The sequence below is a fragment of the Petromyzon marinus genome, chromosome 69 (genome assembly GCF_048934315.1).
Source record: "Petromyzon marinus isolate PM22_M1 ecotype Great Lakes invasive population chromosome 69, UKy_Petmar_22M1.pri1.0, whole genome shotgun sequence".
Lineage (NCBI taxonomy): Eukaryota > Metazoa > Chordata > Hyperoartia > Petromyzontiformes > Petromyzontidae > Petromyzon > Petromyzon marinus.
In genome coordinates, this window is record NC_133735.1 from 858943 (window position 1) to 882176 (window position 23234).

The window sequence follows — 23234 nt, forward strand, 5'->3', positions numbered from 1 at the left end:
ACTGTGGTGTCGCTGATGCTGATCTATATTACAGAGATGTTTTGGGGTGGTCCTTGACATAAGTAGCGAGTCCATACTTGGGTTATATATTTAGCAGTGACGCTAATGTATTAATTGATTTTGAAACGGTCGCCCTCATCCTCCATGGTGATAAGGGAGAACCCATTGGGGTACCTTCCTCTTGTTTGTAGAATGTACTATTCCAGGTGAAGTAAGTGTTGGTGAGGCAGTGCCTCACCAAAGTTGGCACATCAGAATTCAGTCCCTGTTGGGTCAAGTCCTCAATGATTGCTAGAAACTATTATAGAGTCGATAGATACTATTATAGAGTCGGTTTATACGACTATAGGGTCGGTAGATACTACTGTAGAGTTCGGGAGAGTTCTGGAGATACTAATGCAGAGTCGGTAGATGGTACTGTAGTCAGGAGATACTGCTACAGAGTAAGCAAATACTTAAAACGTTTGTGACTGTAGGAATTCATATTCTTTGGTTCTTTCGGTAAAGTCAGGTAGATAGAAAAATAATAATAAAAAAGTGAAGTGATAAAAATAAAATAATGAAAATAAAATAAAAAATTAAGTAATACAAAACAAAACACTAATGTAGCCTGTAGCCTGGTTCTTAATCGACGTGAGTGTACTGGCAATCTATAATGTAGACTGTAACCTGTAAGTTTGGTGAGTGTGTTGGTAGTCTGTAATGTAGACTGTAGAAATGGTTCATTAAGCTGGCTGAGTGTACTGGCAGTCTATAATATAGACTGTAGCCTGGTTCTTAACCTCAGTGACCATACTGGCAGTCTATAATGTAGACTGTAGACTGGTTCTTAACCTCGGTGAGTGTACTGGCAGTCTATAATGTAGACTGTAGCAATAGTTATAAAACTGAGTTAGCATACTGGCAGTCTTTAATGTTGACTTATTATTTCTCTCAGTAAAATAGTAAATAAAAGTAAAAACATTAAACCACAGCGTTTCGATCGCAACACAATCGGTCGTTATCAGGAAAAGGGGGGTTAGCCTCCAAAGGCAAACTGTTTGTAAAGGTTTAGAAATGGGCATAAAAAAGTTAAAAGAGATCCCACCAATAGCCTCGTTGCAAAAACGAACAGTATCATCACTGATTCAGCTTCATTAATTAAAGAGACCAAACAGTTTTCCTTAAAACCTTCTGCTGCTAGACCACCCAGTTTATATGGCTCACCAAAAATCCATAAAGAAGGTACACCCCTTCGTCCTATTGTCTCCACCTATAAACTGGCCCGATATCTGTCTAAAACCTTGCAACAATTTACTGGTAAGACCACCTCTTCTTTACTCAACTCAGCTCACCTGGTATCGTCAATTAAAGACATCTCACTGTCCACAGGTGATTTGCTCATTAGTTTTGATGTAATTTCTTTGTTCACCAAAGTTCCTATGCCCAATACCATTTTAATCATTGAAGGATTGAATGCTGATGTACAGGCCCTGGTACATACTTTACCTGGAATGGAACATTCTACAAACAAACTCAATAGACACGACTATAAATTCCATAGGTACTACTGTAGTCATTAGATACTACTGTAGAGTCAGTATTTCTACTATAGAGTTGGTAGATACTACTATTGAGTCAGTATATACTACTGTAGAGTTAGTAGATACTACTAAGGTCAGTGAATAATTATACAGTCAATAGATGCGACTATAGATTATGTAGATACTACTGGAGAGTCAGTATTTACTACTATAGAATTGGTTGATACTACTATCGAGTCGGCAGATACTACTATTGAGTCAGTTTATACTACTGCAGTCAGTATATACCACTACTGTCAGTAAAAACTGCTACAGTCAGATACTACTATACGGTCAATAGATACTACTACGGTCAATATATACTACTATAGAGTCAGTAGATACCACTACTGCCAGTAAATACTGCTACAGTCAGATACTACTATAGGGTCAGTAGATACTACTACAGAGTCAATATATACTACTGGAGCGTTAGTAGTTACTACTATAGTCAGTGGATACTACTATAGACTCAGTAGTTACTATGGTAGTGACTGGGAATGTCACTGTGTGGTGCCAGGCCAGCGAGGCCACGGTGGGAGGCATACCATTGTGTGTACACCCCGGACACGGGGTGTAGTACCAGCCCTTGTGGGGGCTTGGGTGAGTGCTGGTTAAGCGCGATGGCACCACGCACAGCGTGCGGTGTGGGCTCCTGTTGAGAAAGCAAGAGAGTATCAGCCAGCTATGGTTCTGTTGGGGGCATGATACTCTGGCTGACTTGGGGACACACGACCGGATGAAACTGGAGGGGGGCCACCAGTGGAGGGGGCCAATGGGTGGTCACATGTTCCGGGAAAATATCTCGAGAGCCTTTGGGCAAGGGCGAGAGAGATCGAGAAGGTGGGTTGGGCGAGAGGCGGAGCCAGCCCCAGCGCAGCCCAATATAAGGGGGGCCATGAGAGGGGCTTGGGGTTCTTACTGTTGGAGAGGCAGGAGATCCATCCATGCCAAGCTTGAAGAAGCCTCCAGTCACACAGTCTGGGACCCAGCTTGTGGTCCGGACCGGGATAGTGAAACCGTGTCTAGTTCCGCCATAGTGTGAGTAGTTAGGTGGGCACCACCATTGAGTATGTTGTGTTAATAGCCCTGTAGTATGCTGTGTTAATAGTTGAATAAAGTGTTGCTCCCTAAGACAACGTCTGCGATACAGTTGTACTCACTACAACTGGTGTCGGAATTGGCCAACTTCCTAAGAAATACCTAGCGGTAGACAGTCGCAGAGTTCGTACACGGGCGTCGGATGATGAAGACGATGAGGAGCTGATTCCACCCACGACCGCCGACAAAGGAGCGGAGGCGCTGCCAGCGGAGCAGAGCGCTGTTGGAGTGCGTGGCGCCTCGTCAGAGAGGCACACGGTCGCCTTGCGGAGCTTCTTCAGACCGCGTCCTCTATCCTCACCGAGCTGCGAAGGAGGTAGCGGCTGAATCGTCTGGACGGAGCGACTCAACCGCCATTTCACAAAGGGCGGGAACATCGACCGCGCAGCCCACGCTCGCGAAGCCGTTTGTCCGATGGCATGGAGCCCGCCAAGCTCGAAGCAAAGCTGTCCTCACCGATGGACATCCCGCCGCTCCGCCGCCGACTGCCCTTCATAAATAATTTGTTGCTGCCAGCGGCGACTGGGTAGCGTTTAAGTGACAGTTTCTCACCAATGCCGACCTAGCGGGATGGACAGAGGTGGACGCGCTGAGAGTGCCGCCCGCCACCCTTGACGACGACGCCTTGGCGGCGTTCCTCGCCATCCCGCCATCTGAAAGATCCACCCTCATCCAGGCGTTTGACCAGATGATGGCTGTCGTGAGCCTCCGTTGAACACCCGTCAAAAGTTCGCCATACGATGTAAAAGGGAGGGAAAGTCGGCTATCACCTACAGTAGCGTGCTTTTAGCGCTAGCGAAGGCCGCGTTCCCTAAAATGGACCATGACGGTCTTGATGCCTTGGTCCTCCAAAAGAGGCTGGGAGTAGAGAAAGACCTCCACACCGTGCTTCTCACCGAGGATGATGAGGTGTCTTCACTCCGGATCGCCAGGCACATCCAGGCACTGCAAACCCTGCAGTGCGACAGGGTGTTGGTGGCGTGCGCCACATCCTCCACAGAGCCAGAGGCCTGCGCGGAGACCGAGCCTGCTCCTGCATGCTCGCTACACCAGCGGGTTGGCGACTATCGGGGTGCTGGCGATCGGCGGAGGGACGACCGGCCACGGGCGAGGTCTTCATCATCCCAGTCCAGGAGCGGCCGGGTCATCTGCTACAACTGCGGCCTGCCGGGGCACATCCAGTCAGGCTGTCGGGTTCCTCGATGGCGGCCCTCGGAACGTCCGCCTTCCTACGACCCCCATGGGTTTCCCCTTATCACCAGTGATAGCGAATGTTTTCATGGAGAAATTTGAAACAGATGCCATCCAGACATCCCCCCTACGTCCTTCCTTGTGGAAGAGATACGTAGATGGCACTTTCGTCATTTAACCACATGGCCTTCCAGCATTGAACCCATTTCTCAACCACATCAATTCCATACACCCATCCATAAAATTCACAATGGAAGTGGAGAAGGCTGGTAAGCTACTGTTCCTCAATGTTCTGATTGAGAAGAGGCCTGATGACTCGTTGGGACACTCTGTCCACAGGAAAGCCACCCACACAGATTCCTATCTAAAACTTGATTCCCACCACCATCCGGCACATAAGAATTCCTTCATCAAAACACTACACCATAGGGCCCACTGCATCTCCTACCAACACCACCTAGCCAGTGAACTCGAACACGTACACCAAGCCCTGAAGATGAATGGGTACTCGGACCACATTATTCTCAAAGCTGATTCTCCAACCATGGATAAACAATCTCCTGAGAATCCAATAAAAACCATCACTTTACCATACATAGCAGGTATTACCAAAAATATTTCCAAAATCTTAAACAAACACAAGATCCAGGTGCAATTCAATACAGTACACAAAATCCGTGATCTAATCCCATTTGTGAAGGAGGTCATTCCTGACATGCAATTCCCTGGAGTCTACAACTGAGTTGTACCTGCAGTAGCAGTTACATTGGGGAAACGAAACGACATGTCTCGGACCGTGTTCGCGAACACAAGGCAGATCTGAAACATGGCAGAACCAATACCTCTGCCGTAGCTGACCATTGTTATAATGCTATGGGCTCACATGATATTGTTTTTTTCCGAGACCAAGGTACTCTGCAAACCTTCGGGCTACTATCAAACGTTTGTTCATGAAGCCATCCAGATATATAAACATAGACAAAACTTCATCCGAGAAGATGGATACAAATTGAACAATCATTGGAAGGATGTTATCAACCAGGCAATGCCTTAACTTGTTGTTGTTGTTTCTATCGTACCTGCTGGTTTACTGCTAGCCCCGCCCATGTCCCCCCCCCCCAGCCTCACGTCCTCTTTCAGTTCTTCTACAACCTTCCTACTCCTCTTTCCCCAGCGCTCACGTGCCCCCCTCTCCCCTACCCCACACCCCCCCTCTCTCTCCCTCCCCCTTGCCTCCTCCCCCCTCTCTTAGCTATATAACCTCTTGCCACAGCAGCTCTTCCGCCGACTTCAGCATTTTTCTTGCTGTGGTTGTCCCACCTGATGAACATCGCTTGTGTTGCAATCGAAACGTCGTGATTTGTTTCATTAGTTTTTATTTCTACCTATGTGACTTTACCGAAAGAACCAAAGAGTATGGCTTCCTGCAGTCACGAAAGCTTCAAATCAAGGTTTCCTCAAATAAGCTTGGGGAATGTCACTCGTAGCGGCTCAGACGCTGGTGTCCCGGGACCAGGAACTATTCATACGTGTCCTCAGTGCCGGGTCGGACACGACGTTCATTCAGGAGGGTTCCGTGATTGCGCATGCGTCTCCGGCGTGTCCGGATTAGGATGTCATGGGGAATATTGGAGTCGGCATTCGGGCTGTTGTATATGCCGGGTATTGAAAATTTGATAATAAAAAAATAGAATAAAATTTTAATGAAATTTGGAAATATTCGTAACTATCCGATATTATGTAAATTTATGTAATTATGCTAATTCGACAGATAATCGTATTCATTTATGCGAATGTATGCGGTTATGCTAATGCGAGCCGTTATGATAATTAGGGCTTGCTTCGCTGACGAGGGTCGTATAATCAATCGGGATAAGACAATTAATCGTATCAAGTTATGCAGGTGTGCTGTAAGTATGCCAGATTAAACTCGGCTTCGTTGCCTAGGTTCGTATTATCGATCGGTATAATACAATTATTCTCGCTTTAATATTTACTGATTATGTATTAGTGTGTTATGTCAGGTCTCCGAATTCAAATCTCACCGCAGGATACAGTTCTTATAATTAAGATTATTACGCATGAACTCAGGAAAGAGACACTCAAACACTCCTGTGTTAAGCAATTTTAATTTCTCAACAAAACCTTAACACTCTAATATGTGAATTCTCATGCTTCAAATTGTCAACACAGCACTCCATGAGATGTTCCCCTCATTGATCCATACATTTAGCCCTCAATGGTCACGTTTGTTAACTGGGTAACAGTACATTCGATTATTCCTCAGAGTACGTGAGCATACACGGCGAGAGGAAAAGTCATTAAAAATTCATGCAACCATATTAACACGAAGGGCAATAAAGAAACATGTCCCGAAGGCACAAGTAGTTATCAATTAATTCGTTTGTAAGATTATGCAATTAAATGAAAAACAACGAACGACTAAAATACTTCTCCTTATTCACGTAACTCAATGGGCAGCAATGTATTTCACGATCAGTTGATATTTAATGCACCACCTTGGAATGGCAACCCTTATTGAAACACAAAGATACTTTTTGGAACAATCTTATTTGTCCCGATATGCGTGTTGTGTGTCTTCTTTGCCACTTGTTCAATTCTTTGCGTGAAGCAGACGCCGGGCGATGCGTCGTGAGGGTGTGGGGGGAGGGTTATACAAACGGCTTCGTTGCTTTTTCTTGCTCTGGGCGTCGGCTTAGCTGCCCGTCCGCTGGCAGATACAGGCGCTTTCCACTGCTGGAGTAGCTGCGTCGGCACGTTGCTTGTCCTTGAAGATGCTCGATCGCGCTCGCCGCTGGTCCGCTGGCAGCAGCAGGCTCCTTCCACTGCTGGAGGAGCTGCGTCGCACGCGCTCGCTCCTGCCCCGTGCTCTTTGTCGATGCCCGATCGCGCGTGCAGTTCGTTCGCTGGCGGCAGACACCCTTGCTCGGTGGAGCTGCTGGTGGGAGCTGGCACTAAGGATAGAATGACTTTGAGCGATACTTCTTCTTCTTCTGTCAGCTCTAAACTCGTGTTCGGTGACACCTCGCTACTCTGCAAGTCTCCCCATCCCTGGTTGATTGCAGAGTCTCACCCCGGAGCTTGCCGCTCGCCGCGCCCTCTTCTGTCGCTCGCCGAGCTGTCCCTTGTCGAGCTGAATTGTCGAGCCGTGTTGCTGTTTATATTTGAAAAATCTCCCCTCTGTGCGTCTCTTGCGAGAAAAAAAACAAACAGATGCTTACTTTGTCATGCTCTCTCACAAAGGACCAGAATTCCTTTGATTTCGCTCTGTGTTGTGGGGGGGGGGGGGGGGAGGGCGTTGGACGTGTGTCCGTGTGTGGGTGTGTGTCATTTATTAAGCCATCTGTGTCTCTCCCCGAGCCATCTTTTCATCCATGGAACACATGCCTTCACGGCAATAAATAGTCATTTCCTTCGCTCTGAGTGTTACATTCCCCGCTCTCCCAAAGACGGCCGGGAGGCTCCTTCCCTATGGAACACAGTCTATCTCGGTTGTGCAAGTTTGACCTCTTTCGCCTCATCCCTTCCTGACAACCCTCGGTCTAATACTGCACAAATTTATTTGGTTTATGTTTCCTAAGATCTGTGATTTAACATTGTCATCATTAGATGTTACCTCCGGTATTTCAAGGGTTTTATTAACTTTTGCTCCCCGTCTGCATCCAGGGATCCGTGCTTTTTTTTTATTCTCGAGGTCAGAGATATCCCGAGGTCAGATAATTTGTTTTGGCTTAGGAATAACCCTGACTGCCAGAACTATTATTGATGCTTCGGTCAGGTCGTGTAGAAAATTATTAAAGGTGAAAATAACATTAGTATTGAATTAATAAATGAATAATGATTCACTGATATAGATTATGGCCTGGTTTTTAATTGGAGTGAGTGTGAGGATCGATAATGTTAGCATCATCTTTGGTCGCTAAGTTTTGGAATTTTTGCCATTTGTTAGCAGAAGCATGAAAAAGTTAACCAAAACGAAATGCCTGTTTGTTATCCTTCCTCCGGGGGGCGGGGGGGGGGGGCGTGTGTGTGTTTTTTTACTTTATGACTGACCCTTTCCGTTGAAGAGAGGGGAGGGTGTCAATATCTTTGCGAGGGTGACAAGACAGCTGCTCGAAAAGGGGGGGGGGGGGTTCCGTTTGTTTGTACTCCCCGCGACCCTGCGAGTGACTAAAAAAAAATATTGGCAAAATCATTATTAATATCAATTTTGGAAAAAGGCATATATACAACAGGGCTCACGGACCTCGGGATGTGGTCGAGGGTTGCATGGATGGACTGTGCTCTGAATGCGGCGATTTATCCGCGGGGCAAATGGGGAAGCTGGGAGCGCTCCTGCGGGAATTTTCCGACATTTTTAGTAAAAGTAAATTTGATATCGGTCGCACATCCCACCATATTGGCACGGGAAATGCCGCCCCCATTCGGCTGAATCCTTACCGCCTGAGCCCGGCTGAAAAGGAACATGTTCGGGTGGCGGTTGATGAGATGTTGGCCGCAGATATAATCTTGCCATTCACCAGTCCATGGGGTGCTCCGATCGTACTTGTTAAAAAAGCATGACAGCAGTTTGCGGTTTTGTGTTGATTTCCGCAAGCTTAGCAAGGTTACTGTTGCGGATGCATACCCCTTGCCTCGTGTGGATGATTCGTTGGACACTTTGGCAGGCGCGCGGTTCTTTTCCACCCTTGACCTGTCGGGCTTTTGGCAGCTGCTGCGTGACGAGGCTTCAAGGCCCAAGACGGCTTTTAAAACACCGCAAGGGTTGTTTGAGTTTAACCGGCTTCCGATGGGGCACCACTCCATGCTGGCCACCTTTTGGTGTCTAATGGAGTTGGTTTTAGTGGGCCTCCAGTGGGATTGGTGCCTAATATATTTTGACGACGTCATTGTTTTCGGTCGCATGTTTGATGAGCATTTGGATAGCCTGAGGGCTATTGTTGTTAAGATGCCTGCGGCCGACCTGAAATTCAAGCCCCAGAAATGTCACCTACTCCAAAAATCGCTAACTCTATGGGCCATATAGTTAGCGAAACGGGCATTGCGACAGACCTGGAGAAAACTGCTTGCGTTCAGATGTGGCCGACCCCTACCTCGGCCAGTGAGGTGTGCAGTTTTATCGGCTTTGCTTCGTACTATCGCCGATTTGTCACGGGTTTCCCATCTATTGCAAAACCTCTCCACGCATTGACAGTGCAGGAGGAGGAAGGTGGGTTCCACTCCATTCGTGATGGGCTGGCTAATGCCCCTCCCCTGCGTTATCCAGACTTTTCGTTGCCATTCGTGTTGGACACAGACGCCAGTAACACCGGCATTGGTGCGGTGTTATCCCAGGTTGTCAATGGTGTGGAGCACGTGGTCGCGTATGATAGCAAGGTGCTGTCTCCTGCCGAGCAGTGGTACTGCGTAACGTGCTGGAAAATATTGGCCATTGTGGTTTTTGTGCAACAATATCGGCCGTATTTGTACGGGAGACATTTCGAGGTGCGCTCCAATCACGCTGCGCTCCAGAACGCACTGCGTGTGGATCAGCCCTCAGGTCAATTGTCACGCTGGCTTGAAATCCTGCATAACTTTTCGTCCCAAGTTACGTATCGTAAGGGTTCTCACCATACAAACGCCGATGCCCTATCGCGATTGCCCGCGGGCAGGGAGTGTGCTTGTTTTTAGGGCTCCGGTCGTTGTCGACCGGCCAGGTCGACCTCCCACTACCCTCTCATTGTGTCCACCTCGGACACGATGGGCCGGACGGGCGACGTTCCTGCCGCACGGGATGCGGTTATCGGGTTGGACTACGAGGTGTGGCGATGCCTGCAGGCGGAGGACGCGTCTCTCCTTAAGTTGCGCCGGCGTGTCAGGGAGGCTGCCAATGGCACGGCTCCACGAGGTGTCACCGCATTTGTCCTGCGGGCCGGGCTGCTCATATACTGGGATGGAGGATTGCGCCGTTATGCTGCTGTTGTCCCTATCGCCCTGTGTGGCAAGGTTGTATGGGCTGTGCATAAACGTTTGTTGTATCTCGGAGTGCAAAAAACGCTGGCCGCTCTTGAATTAGATTTTTATTGGCCGGCCATGGCCTCCGACGTCGAAGATCTGCTTAGGGGCTGCGTACAATGTGCCCGGCGGAAGCCACCAGCGAGATCCTGTTGCCCTCTGCGGCAATCCATCCAGGTGTCACGTATTAATGAAATTGTTGCCCTCGATATTCTATGGCCGTTTCCTACTTCCGCGCATGGAAATAGGTACTTGCTCGTGGCGGTTGAGTACTTCTCATGCTGGCCTATGGCCTGGCCATTCCCGAATCAATCGGCTGTGACTATTACCGAGGCGTTCCTCAATGGCTATGTTCTGGATAAGGGTGCCCCTGAGCGCCTCTTGATGGATCAAGGTAAATAATGTTCATCCAAGCTGCTTCATGAGGTTTGCGATTTGCTGGGGATGAAAAAGGAATGCACGTCACCATAACACCCGCAAACAGATGGCATGGTCGAGCGCCTACACCAGACTCTGACCTCCATGTCGAGTCACTTGGTCAGCGAGTCACATGTCGATTGAGACTTGCATATTCCTGCGGTTCGCGCCACTTACAGGATGACCCCTCACACGTCCACCGGCTACTTTCCCTTCTTTTTGATGTATGGGAGGGAGTATGATCCTCCCATCGATGTGCAGTTACAAGCCGTGCCCGCCACAAAGGTGTCAAAAATTTCTGATTTGGTTTGTTACACTCTTGCCAAACGTTCCAAGGTACGGGAAGCTGCCAGCGTTAACTCCCACGCCAGACAGTTGGCCAATGAGCGGCTCAAAGGTGCCCGTGTTTCCCTGTGTGATTGGTCACGGGGGGACAGGGCCTGGTTGCATTGTCCGCAGTTGCCAGTGGGCACATCTCCCAAATTGCTGCAACCATGGAGAGGGCCATTTGATGTGGTTCGGGTCGTGCGCCCGCAACGTGTCCAGCGGAGATGGTTTGTGCACCCCTCTCGTCTTAAGCCGTTCATCGTGCCGTGTGAATTTGTTTCATCTCCATATCGCAGGGGCCGAGTGTTGGGTGTGCCCGACGAGCTGGGGCGTGCGTCTGCTGATGCTTGTCCTCACGAGAGTGTTTCTGTTCCGCCCCCAGGCGCTGCGCGATTCATGCCTCGCTCGCGGCCACTCGTGTCGGCCTCGCTTGCTCTGGACGTGAAGAACACGACGACCCGGCCTACTGCCCTTCGTGAGGAGCTCGCTTCGTCGGGTCGATTTCTTGTTCCCCCCGGGCCTTCCAGGGCGGACGACCCAAACCTGCCTGGAGGCCCGGCTTCACGGACTCGATCAAAGACTCGATTCGCACGATCCCCGCACATTGCACACTCGCACGCCGTCATGGGTTGTCACGCTCGCATGCGTCGTGGCGAGTATTTGGCTGATCCTGCTCGCCATCGAGCTCCCGGGCATTGTTACCCATTGTGGGTGGGAGATGTTGACTGCATGGACCTTGTGCGACACGCTTGTTGGGTTGTTATTTGTTCGCCGTTGTGTTATTTATCCCTCTTTCCCTTTTATCTCGGTGTAAATTTGTACAGTTGGGTTTGGGTAATTTATTGCACTGTTGTGTTATTGTTGGAGCAGACTTGCTTGTTGTTCTTTATATATGTCCATCGGTCGCTTCCTTGCGTGGGAATTGGCAGCCGGGACGGCTTGATGCTACGGAGGGGAGGGGGGGGGGGTGATGTAGTGAATGTCACTCTGTGGTGCCGGCCTTGCGAGGCCACGGCCGATAATATGTTGTCATTATGTGCAGCCCAGTTACTGGGAATAGTACCAGCCCTAGCGGGGCTTGAGTGAGCGCTGGTTAGCGCAGAGGCACCACGTACAGTGTGCGGTGCGGGCTCCAGGTGAGGGAGCATGATACTCTGGTTTACCTGCCGACACGTGACCGGATGATATTGGAGGGGGGCCACCGGTGGATGGGGGACGCTGGGTGTGCACGTGGTACAGAGGAGCTCGCGGGAGCCTTTGGAATAGAGCTCGAGAGATCTAGAAAGTGGGCGGGGCGAGAGGCGGAGCCATCCCCAGCCCGGGCCGATATAACAGGGGACCGATGCGGGGCTCGGGGTTCTTGACTGTTGGTGAGTAGGCCTCGGCAAGGTAAGGTAAAAACAATGAGCCTACCTTTACCCTACCTTTTACCTTACCACAATACAATCACTCTGCCCTACCTTTTACCCATCAACAGGTAAGGTTAAAGGTAAAAGGTTAAAAGCAACGAGCCTACCTTTACCTGACCTTTTACCCTTACACCATACAAATGACCCCATTACAGGGTAATTACTGGGGTACTACTACACATGCAGGTAAACGCTAGGTAGAGCAATTTATTCATATAGAATACTCTCAATGATTCCAATTTTACATGCTTTCTTTTAACTCACTCTGTTGTTGTCATTGTTGTATCCTCAAATCTTGTAACTAAATTGTTACCCACTTCCCAATGTGGTATCGATTGCAAACTTGGTATACGTATGTCATACTTATGAAAATACTATATTATATCATTAAAAATAAAATATTTTTAAACATTCTTTTTAAATGTTATGTTTCGGCTTGGGTCGAACTGTCCACAGTCAACTGACATGGCTGTAATTGGCCATGTCCCCTTACGTTATGGCAAGCTCGGATCCACTTCCTGGAGTCGTAGAGTTCTGCCATTACTCGTACATTTCATAACAGCGTGTTTAAAAAAAAGTTTTAAAAAAAAATATTACTTATTAAATGGAGGCCACGGACTGCGCCACGGAGCTGTTAGCGGTAAACAAGGCACCGTATTTACCGGGTAATACTTCGCGCTATCTTTACCCTACCGGGCAATTCTTCCGAGCTACCTTTACCCTACCCTTTACCTTACCCCTTTGCATGTCAACACCTTTAACCTTTACCTTTACCCTTTTTCCCGGTAAAAAAGGTAAATTACCTAACCTTGCCGAGGCCTATTGGTGAGTGAAGATCCACGTCGGGTTGAAAAAGCCTCTAGCCACACAGTCCGGGACCCAGCTCATGGTCTGGACCGGGAGAGTGGGACTGTATCTAGTTCTGTCGAAGCGTGGTTAGATAGGCGTTCAACACCCGATTGCAGGTCACGTTATGTGGTGTTGAGTTGATGTAATAAATAGTGTTGCTCCCAAGACAACGTCTGCAACTCAGTTGGCCTCACTACACAGGCGTTTAGGAATGGATTTGCATACTGTGTAAGCACATTAACTCATTCGGTGTTTTAATGCTGAGAATACTGAATTGAGATCTATGCAGTCATAACTATTGTGCGTGTTCTCGTGTTTTACAAGAATAAGTAAACCTCGGAAATATATAGCACCATTCACACAAGGCCTCACAGCGCTATACAACACAATCCCATAAAAAAATAATTGTAATAAAAAGTGAGAGTAAAACCTACCCTACACCAATGGATATGCAAGAGAACGGAAATGTGTTTTCAGACGAGAACCAAAGAGTATGAGTCCTAAAAACATCAACTGATGGAGCATATATAACGGACTGGGGCATGACATTCTACAAACGAGGCACCTAACTTCTGAAAGCTCTATCACTCATTGAAGGCAAATTTGTCCTTGGTACAATCAGGTAACCAGACTTGGTGCATCCTCCATGGGTTTTTTTTTATTGGAACATGATCGCTTCAATATTTTCGATTTTCCGCGCCTTTGTGAGGTAGTCACTTTTTGATGGGATATCCCTTCAATGGTTAGCTGTATGATGCTCAGTGATGATCTGATTGTTATCTTGGCTTGGATCATTCAACGGTTGTTTCTAACATTGCTGCTGCTATTCTGACCGGGAGGATACTTAGCACCGTTCTATTGCCAATTTGATGACATTTGTTACGTTTTCATACTTACCAGTGAAGACCACTGGAAGCAAACGTGTCTCTTGCTCTTCCACGTCACTGCCCCATTAACACACATTGGTGGATATTCGAATCGTGTCTTCAGCCATCTTGGCTTGGGTCATTTAGTGGCCGGTGTTCACTCACCACAGCATCAGGATCGGAAGTGAGTTTGGAAAGTTAAGATAACAGATGTGACCACGAAAGATGAAAGGTCCACCAGGTCATGTCAGAAAGGGTGTACACACAGATACATATATATTGGTCATAGTTCATCTCCCTAACATTCTGCGGATGCTATGTAGGTACAGTATAAGGATTATTTTCAATTTTAGCAGCATTCAAACATCCAGATATGAACGTCCATAGGTCAAAAATGAAAGAGTCTAACTAATTTCAAATTTGGGTGGCCTAAAATATAAAATTCTGCTTCTGGAATGTTTCCAGTGAAAATAATGACTCGACTGAATTTGGCATGTCTTAAACGCTATTACACATTACATTACACACATTCGCCTGTGACTAAATCAACCAGCGTTCGACAAATTTATCAAATCTCACAAGTTAAATAAGAGTATAGGCAGGAATGGTACTTTAAATGGGTTATCATGATGCATTACAGGCGTTATAGGTTACGGGTTATGCGGCAAGCAGCGGAGGTACATGGAGAACATCCATGTTAGTAATGTGCTTATATACTGCCATGTCTGTGATCCCTGTCTTCACCAAACAGCACTGACGAGTGGGGTGAAGTTTGTGATCTGGAAGCTGTGAGGAGAGTCTCATCCGGCAGTGGAGATAACAGGGCTGTGCATGTGCATAGCACACCCTCTCATGCTCGTCTAAAACACTTTGATTTTGTTTAACCAGGTTAGAACCTTAGAGAACAGGATATTCTCCTCTGTAAGTTGGCAGCAGTTACTCACCTTGTAATGCAAAAATTACCCATGAAGTCCCACGCTAATCTTATGAGAGTCTCAGATATGATTACACATCCACAATACATGCATTTGCAGAGCCTTTCGCAATTGCTTATTAATGTGTGACAGCTTTTAATGCGAGTGCAAAGGTGCATATCAACCTGTTACCTTACAACATTGAACGGAAAATCATAAATCATCCATTGACTCAATATCGACCTACGCCTGGCGACAAGGCACATTGTCTGCGGAGGGCACAAACATCACAACGGAGCGGTGGCGGAGCGGTTCGCGCAGTGCACGACGAACCGGGCGACCCTATTTAGATTCCCGCTCACGGCCACCAACACCGGTGACGATTGTCTGAACCGGTCCTGGGCCTCCTCTAGGTCGACTCCGCCTCAAATGAGCACCTGGTTGGGTGTATAGACATCCCTACTGGGGAGACAAAGGGCAGCCTTTGTATCACTTCTCTTTATAAACCCCCTCTCTTCCCAAAAGTCTGTACATTACCACACCATCACACATACAGAGTGTACATCACCACACTATCACACACACACGAGTGCACATCACCACACCATCACACACACACAGAGTACACATCACCACACCATCACACACACAGAGTGTACATCACCACACCATCACACACACAGAGTACACATCACCACACCATCACACACACAGAGTGTACATCACCACACCATCACACACACAGAGTGCACATCACCACACTATCACACACACACGAGTGCACATCATCACACCATCACACACACAGAGTGCACATCACCACACTATCACACACACACAGAGTGTACATCACCACACCATCACACACACAGACAGTGTACATCACCACACCATCACACACACAGAGTGCACATCACCACACCATCACACACACATAGAGTGCACATCACCACACCATCACACACACAGAGTGAGTGAGCCGTGTGTGTGAGTGAGCCGTGTGTGTGAGTGAGCCGTGACGAGAGGGACTTCTGCGTTCGTGTGTGTGTGATGGTGTGGTGATGTGCACTCGTGTGTGTGTGTGATGGTGTACACTCGTGTGTGTGTTATGGTGTACACTCGTGTGTGTGTGTGTGATGGTGTGGTGATGTGCACTCGTGTGTGTACCTGGCCCAGCCTGAGTGAGGCCTGGTTGGTCACGCACGTGGTGCAGCCTGAGTGAGGCCTGGTTGATCGTGCACCTGGTGCGGCCTGGGTGGGGCCTGGTTGGTCGTGCACATGACACTGCCTGAGTGAGGCCTAGCTGATCATGCACCTGGCGCAGCCTGAGTGAGGCCTAACTAGATCATGCGCCTGGCGCAGCCTGAGTGAGGTCTAGCTAATAGTGCACCTGGAGCAGCGTGAGTGAGGCCTAGTTAATCATGCACCTGGCACAGCCTGAGTGAGGCCTAGGAAATACTGCACCTGGCACAGCCTGAGTGAGGCCTAGTTAATAGTGCACGTGGCGCAGCCTGAGTGAGGCCTAGGTAGTACTGCACATGACAGCCTGAGTGAGGCTGAGTAAATCGTGCACCTGGCGCCGCCTGAGTGAGGCCTAGTTAATCGCGCACATGGCTCAGCCTGAGTGAGGCCTAGTAAATTGTGCACGTGACACTGCCTGAGTGAGGCCTAGCTAATCGTGCACCTGGCACAGCATGAGTGAGGCCTAGTCAATCATGCACAAGGCACAGCCTGAGTGAGGCTTAGTTGGTCATACACATGGCGTGGCCTGAGTGAGGCCTGGTTGTGCACATGACACTGCCTGAGTGAGGCCTAGCTAATCGTGCACCTGGCGCCGCCTGAGTGAGGCCTAGTAAATCATACACGTGTCGCAGCCTGAGGCCTAATTAATCGCGCACATGTCACAGCCTGAGTGAGGCCTAGTAAATTGTGCACATGACACTGCCTGGGTGAGGCCTGGCGGATCGTGCACCTGGCGCAGCCAGAGTGAGGTTTAGTTAATCATGCACAGGGCGCAGCCTGAGTGAGGCTTAGTTAATCATGCACAAGGCGCAGCCTGAGTGAGGCCTAGTTAATCATGCACAAGGCGCAGCCTGAGTGAGGCCTGGTTGACAGTGCACCTGGCGCAGCCTGAGTGAGGCCTAGTAAATCGTGCACCTGGCGCAGCCTGATTGAGGCCTAGTTAATTGCGCCCATGGTGCAGCCTGAGTGAGGCCTAGTTAATAGTGCGACGGACCACAAGCTGTGTTCCTGCCAAGGCGGGATTGCCACGGCCGCCAAGCTGTGTAAATGCAAGGCAACATTGCCATGGACCCAGGCTGTGTTCCTGCCAGGGCAGCATTGCCACGGACCCCAAGCTATGTAAATGCCAAGGCAACATTGCTACGGATCCCAAGCTGTGTTCCTGCCAAGGCAACATTGCGACGGACCCCAAGCTGTGTTCCTGCCAAGGCAACATTGCGACAGACCCCAAGCTGTGTTCCTGTAAAACGTCACGGAGATCGTCAAGACAGCCAAGGGTCGTGAATGAAGAGTCCCCTGTGTGGGCTTCAGTGGGGCCGTCTGGTCGGGCAGCAGAGACACGAGAGGCCAAGAAACGACATTCCAGTCGTGGGCTGAGCTCAAGGAGGGCTAGCTCGAGCACCATCCTGCGGCGGGGAAAGGAGGCGGTGCAAGCGGTTCAGCCGAGCCCACAACAGCCAAAAATATGCATTCTCTGGGCGGGGTGGGAGGGGGCGCTGTTAAACCCTAGCACATGGGCGAGAAGCCGTGCATGTGTGACGAGTGCGGCAAGACGTTTTTTCGCGCTCGGCCTACAAGTATATATATTTTTTCTTTTCCGCCTGTGTGTTAATCTGTGTTTACCCCGGATATTTTATAGATGGGGCAATTCTCCTGCTGTGTATCCTACTGCTGTCTCTCCCAGCCATATCTGGTACCACACTCAACTCTACAAACAGCTACCCTCGTTACTTTGCGTCCATACTTGTTGCTCGATTTGCCACTACACCTGCTAATGAAACAGCTCATAGACACGTCTACACTGCATCATTGTATACTTTTAAACCCTATCTTTGTCCCATTACTTCACCAGCACTCCTTCCAAACTTCATTCTGCTCTTAAAAATAACACCATCTGCGAGCTACTGCTATTTGTCCAAGGTTCGCCGCTCTTCATCCTTTCACAGAAAATACTTGTGCAAACTATTATACTTTTCTTATTTCTGGGTGGTATTGAGCTTCATCCTGGCCCAAATGTAAAGAACTCGTATAATTTTGTAGATTTTTCTGGCAGAAAAGGTGTTGGTGTTCTACATGTCAACATCAGAGGGCTTGTGATTAAATTAAGTCAACTAAAACTAGAAGTGGCAAATCTTGACCCGGACATTTTTTTGCCTAACAGAAACATTTCTCACTCCTGCCGTTAATGACTTGCAGATTGCGATTGACAACTACAACCTTTTTCAGCTTGACTGAAAATCTAAAGAAGGTGCAATTGCCATCTATGTTCGTAATACTATTGCATGTTCCCTAGATCACTCCTTGTTTAAAAAATGTTGCTTTGAAAGTCTGGCTCTCAGAATAACTCTCCCAAATAATCAACAGATATTGGTAGTGTGCTGCTATCGACCGCCTAGTGGGAAGGATGTTGAAGCTGCATCTGCACTGAGAGAGCTTTTTGGGGGCCTCCCTAAAGGTGAGATAGTTTTAGTGATTGATCTAAATTGGAATTGGCTAAACCCACCGGCCATGGCCACAAATTTTGCAGATTAATTTAATCTGTTTCAATTAATAAATGTCCCCACAAGACCCAACCTAAAAAATCCGGGACAGTCATCTCTGCTCGGCGTCCTTTTGACAAATGCCCCTCACAATTTCACACTGACTAGTGTTCTGGGTAATAACCTTAGTGATCACTCCTTCATTTTTGGGGTGAGATCATCAGCCAGACCCAAAGCCCCCCCCTAAATTGTTTGAGAAGCACTCTATGAGACACTTCAGCACTCAGGCGTTTACTAATGATGTGCTTCACTCGGATATTGACAAGGTCTGTGATATCCCCAACCTGACTACGGCTTTGGAGACCTTCAGGTACACGTTTCTCAAATTCTTAACAAACATGCTCCGTTGGTTAGATTTAAAACTAAAGGCAACCGCCCACCATGGTTTGATCCTTTGATTACAAAGCTCATGAAAACTAAGGACAAGGCTTGGGCATGTGCTCAGAGAAGTAATTTGGTCATTAACTGGCTAGAATACACGATTTTAAGGAATAGATGCGTAAAAAAAAATACGGCATGCAAAAAATGCCTACTTTTCCTCCACTCTCCTGGAATCACATGGAAATGCCAGGATTTTCTGGAAAACAAATGTATGGAAAAGGCATCCAAAACAGACAATCTGCCCATTGAGCTTAACCGAAATGGGGAATATTTTTTAGATCCCAAAAAAATAGTTGTCAATTTTAACCTTCATTTTTCTGAAGCTGGTAATCTTTCTGATAATGTATTGGGAGTCACCCCTGCTCATGCAAATTCCTACACCCCTGTCCAAACATTAAACAAATTTAGTTTCCAGCAATCCACGAAAGTAATGTTCTGAAACAACTGTCCTACCTCAACGGGTCCCCTGCTACCGGAGCGGATAGTATTCCCGTCGTTGCTCTGCTAACTGTGGGTCACCTAATATACAAACATATAGCCCATGTTTTCAACCTGTCCATCACAGAAACATCAGTTCCTCTAGAAAGGAAACATTCCTATGTCCGTCCACTTCACAAAGGGAGCCCAAAAGATGATCAAAATAACTACCTATCTCAATTGTGTCTCGGTTGATGAAAATTTTTTAAAAATTATTGAACTACCAAATTAGCAGTTTCCTGTCCACCAATAATCTACTACATCTAAAACAATCTGGGTTCTGAAAAAAATACAGCACCACATCTGCTGCATTAGACTCTCTGAATCACATTTACAGTAGCCTTGAAAATAAGCAGTACTGTGCCTGTTTTTTTCTAGACCTGTCCAAAGCTTTTGTTACAGTAGACCACAACACCCTGCTTAGTAAACTAAGTTGCCTCGGTTTTTCCAAAAACGCAGTAAAACGGTTTTAAAAATTACCTCTTTTCTCGTACCCAAACTGTATTCACAGATGGTTGGACGTCAACCAGTGTTAAGATAACAAAAGGGGTCCACAGGGTTCCATCCTCGGCCCCCTTTTGTTCTCTCTTTATGTCAATGACTTGGGCACTGACCTGGATCATTCCAGGGTAAATCTTTTTGCAGATGACACAATACTGATTACTGCTGGCCGCTCTCCGGATGACGTGATTGCTAAGCTCCAGGGTGATTTCAACAAACTACAACATCAGCTAGTTGCTCTTAAACTAGTCCTGAATACCTCCAAAACCAAGGTGCTATGCTTCTCACCAGGACTAAGGTAGTTATTTTTACCCAATTACATTCCTTAAAAAAATATCAAATAGAGCAAGTCAAGATCTATAAGTATCTTGGGGTCATCCTGGATTCAAAATTGAATTTTGCAGATCACATTGATTATATTGGTAAAAAGACAAACAAAAATTGGTTTTCTGTTTTGACACAAGCACTGCTTCCCCCCAATGTTCCGTTTGGAATTGATAAAATCTATCATACTGCCTCTACTTGACTACTGTGACATCGTGTATAAATCAGCCCGAAGTACTGTACTGAAGAAGCTTGATTCCATCTTTCACTCGGCCTTAAGATTTACATTGAACTGCCCATATAGGACTCACCACTGTGATCTCTACATTGGGACAAACTTAACATCTCTTAATGTTCGATGGCTTGTGCACCAGATCTTATTTATTCACGATGTCCTTACAAAAAATCCGCAGACTACCTGCTGGGTCTCCTCTCTGTTTCAAAGAACAAATTTGACCGCAGGTCTTCGCTCATTTACAGCTTCACATTCCCTATTGCCGTACAAAAACTGGAGGAAGGGCCTTTGCTATTGATGCCCCCAGGGTCTGGAATGCTATTGCCAATAAACTGCAACTTGAATCGCTACCAATGAGATCTTCTCTCAAAACTGCTCTAGAGGAGTTGTACACCACTAGCTACCACTGCTATTCATTGGCATAAAATAAAATAAAGTGTTTTCACTCCGGATGACGCTGCAAAGTATCATCTCTATTTTGATTTAGCATGCTGATCTTAAAGGTGCATTGAAACATGTGATACTCCGACTGATGCTTCTGTTGTTGTGGAGTAACTCATGCAGCCAGCTATGGCTCTAGGATTTGGTGTTACATGTTATTTATGTAGTTAATTCTAAAAATTCGGTCAGAGTCCCTATGATCACTGTTACGTTGCAATTATGGCTTTATTTTTTGGTGATTTCGAAAAGTTTTTTGGTTTGGACATGTTTTTTTGTTGTAGTACGGAGTTAGACTGATGGCCTTAATCTAAGTTTTCTTGTGGTTGTTGTTGTTGTTTGACTTGCATCCCACTGGGATTTTTTGTACACAGCGTTGGTGTACGGTGCTTTTTTCAGGAATATTCTGCTGTTTTTTTCATGGATTTTCTGTTTGCACAGTCACGTAGTCACTTTAAGATGTTTTCTTTTTCGTGTTTTTTTTGTTTTTGTTATGGTTGCACCCGATTCAAGAGCTGAATGGCTCACAGGGCTATACCAAAATAAACTGAACTGAAACTGAAAACTGAACAATACACTGATGGATGCAGGCCACCCAAAGGCGACGCCACCCTCTCACGTTCATGATTTGTTTACAACATTATTTATCCTCTTCATCAATGATTTGTTATCTTCTTCTCTCAATATGATCCGACGTTTTACAGATGAAAGTACAATGCATGCCTTCTACCCATTGAAACCAGTAAATATAAATTTCGCTGCATTTCCCCAGGTCAGGACAACTGAGCTCGAAAGCTCTTTTTCAGACGGTGCTGGGGACCCGTGAATAACCTCACACTCGCCAGTGCAGTGAAGTTTATGATCACTCAATACCCCTGTCGCAACGCGCTCAGTGCCCCCCTATCTCCCACACCATTTTTATTACGGGTGTTTAGGAATGGATTTACCTACTGTGTAAGCACACTACCTCGTTCACTGTTTTAATGCTGAAAATACTGAATTCAGATCCATGCAGTCATAGCTGTTGTTCGTGTCCTCGCGTTTTACAAGAATAAGTTAAACTCAGTTTTATATAGCACAATTCACAAAAGGCCTCACAGCACTATGCAATACAATCCCATTAAAATCCTTACAATGAAAAATTAGAGTAAAACAACTCTACACCGACGGATATGCAAGAGAACGTAAATGTATTTTCAGACGAGCCTTAAAAACATCGACCGATGGAGCGTCTCTAACGGACTCGGGCACGCCATTCCACAAACGAGGCACCTGACTACTGAAAGCTCTATCACTCATTGAACGCAGATTTGTCCTTGGTGCATCGAAGTTACCGGACAGGGGCATACATGTTCAGCAGTTTTCTGATATATAATGGAGCCAACCCTTTCAGGGCATTGAAGGCAAATGCAAAGATTCTAAATTCGATCCTGTATTTTACCGTAAGCCAATGCAGGGAACATAGAATAGATTTCATGTGCTCATATATCCTTACTCCACACACTGCAATCGCTCCACACCCGGTCAGCAGAATTCTGGAGAAGCTGTAAGAGATTAAAACCATTCTGTGTTGCACCACTGAACAGGACACTACAATATTCTAGTATTGATCAAATAAAACATGTACCAGTCTCTCACAATCGGAAATTGAGATAATTGATCTCATGCGTGAAATATTTGCAGGTGAAAGAAGGAGACTTTAGTCACATACCTTGCATGGCACTCAAAACTCAAGGTGGGATCAAAATTTAGCCCGAGGTTCCGGACCTTAAATGATTAAATGATTTCAAGATCATCAGTCATCCGACTGAAACTATTTACTTGATGAAGCAGGTTAGGGGAACCCCGAAATATGACCTCAGTTTTGTCACAGACAAGCTTCAGGAAATTTGTATACATCGACACGCTGACCTCAGAGAGACAATGAGACAAGACTGAAACAGCAGCATCAGCACCAGGCGTAGTTTGCAGAAATATTTGGTTGTCGTGAGAATGAATATTATTATTCAGACCATAACGACGGAAAAGGCTCCCAAGTGGCAACCTATAGGTGAAAAATAACAAGGACCCTTAAAATCGACCCGTGAGAGAAACCCGTGACAACTGAGCGAGTTTCATATTTATGGCTGCCCAACGTAACGAACTGTTTCCCATCAGTGAGATAGGAGCTAAGCCAGGACAGAGCTGCACAACTTATGCCAACCAGGGTATCAAGGCGCTTGAGCAGACGATGATGCTCAACGGTATCGAACACTGCACTAAGATCCAACAGCACCAGAATTGAAAGTTATCCTGAATCAGCGGTCATGAAAATAGTATTGACCACCTTAACAATAGCTGTCTCGCTACTGTCCAGTGTCCGAAATATCGACTGTAATGGCTCAGAGGTTGTGGTTTGTAACATGATTTAGTAAATGCTGAGCTACCCCACGTTCCATGATTTTT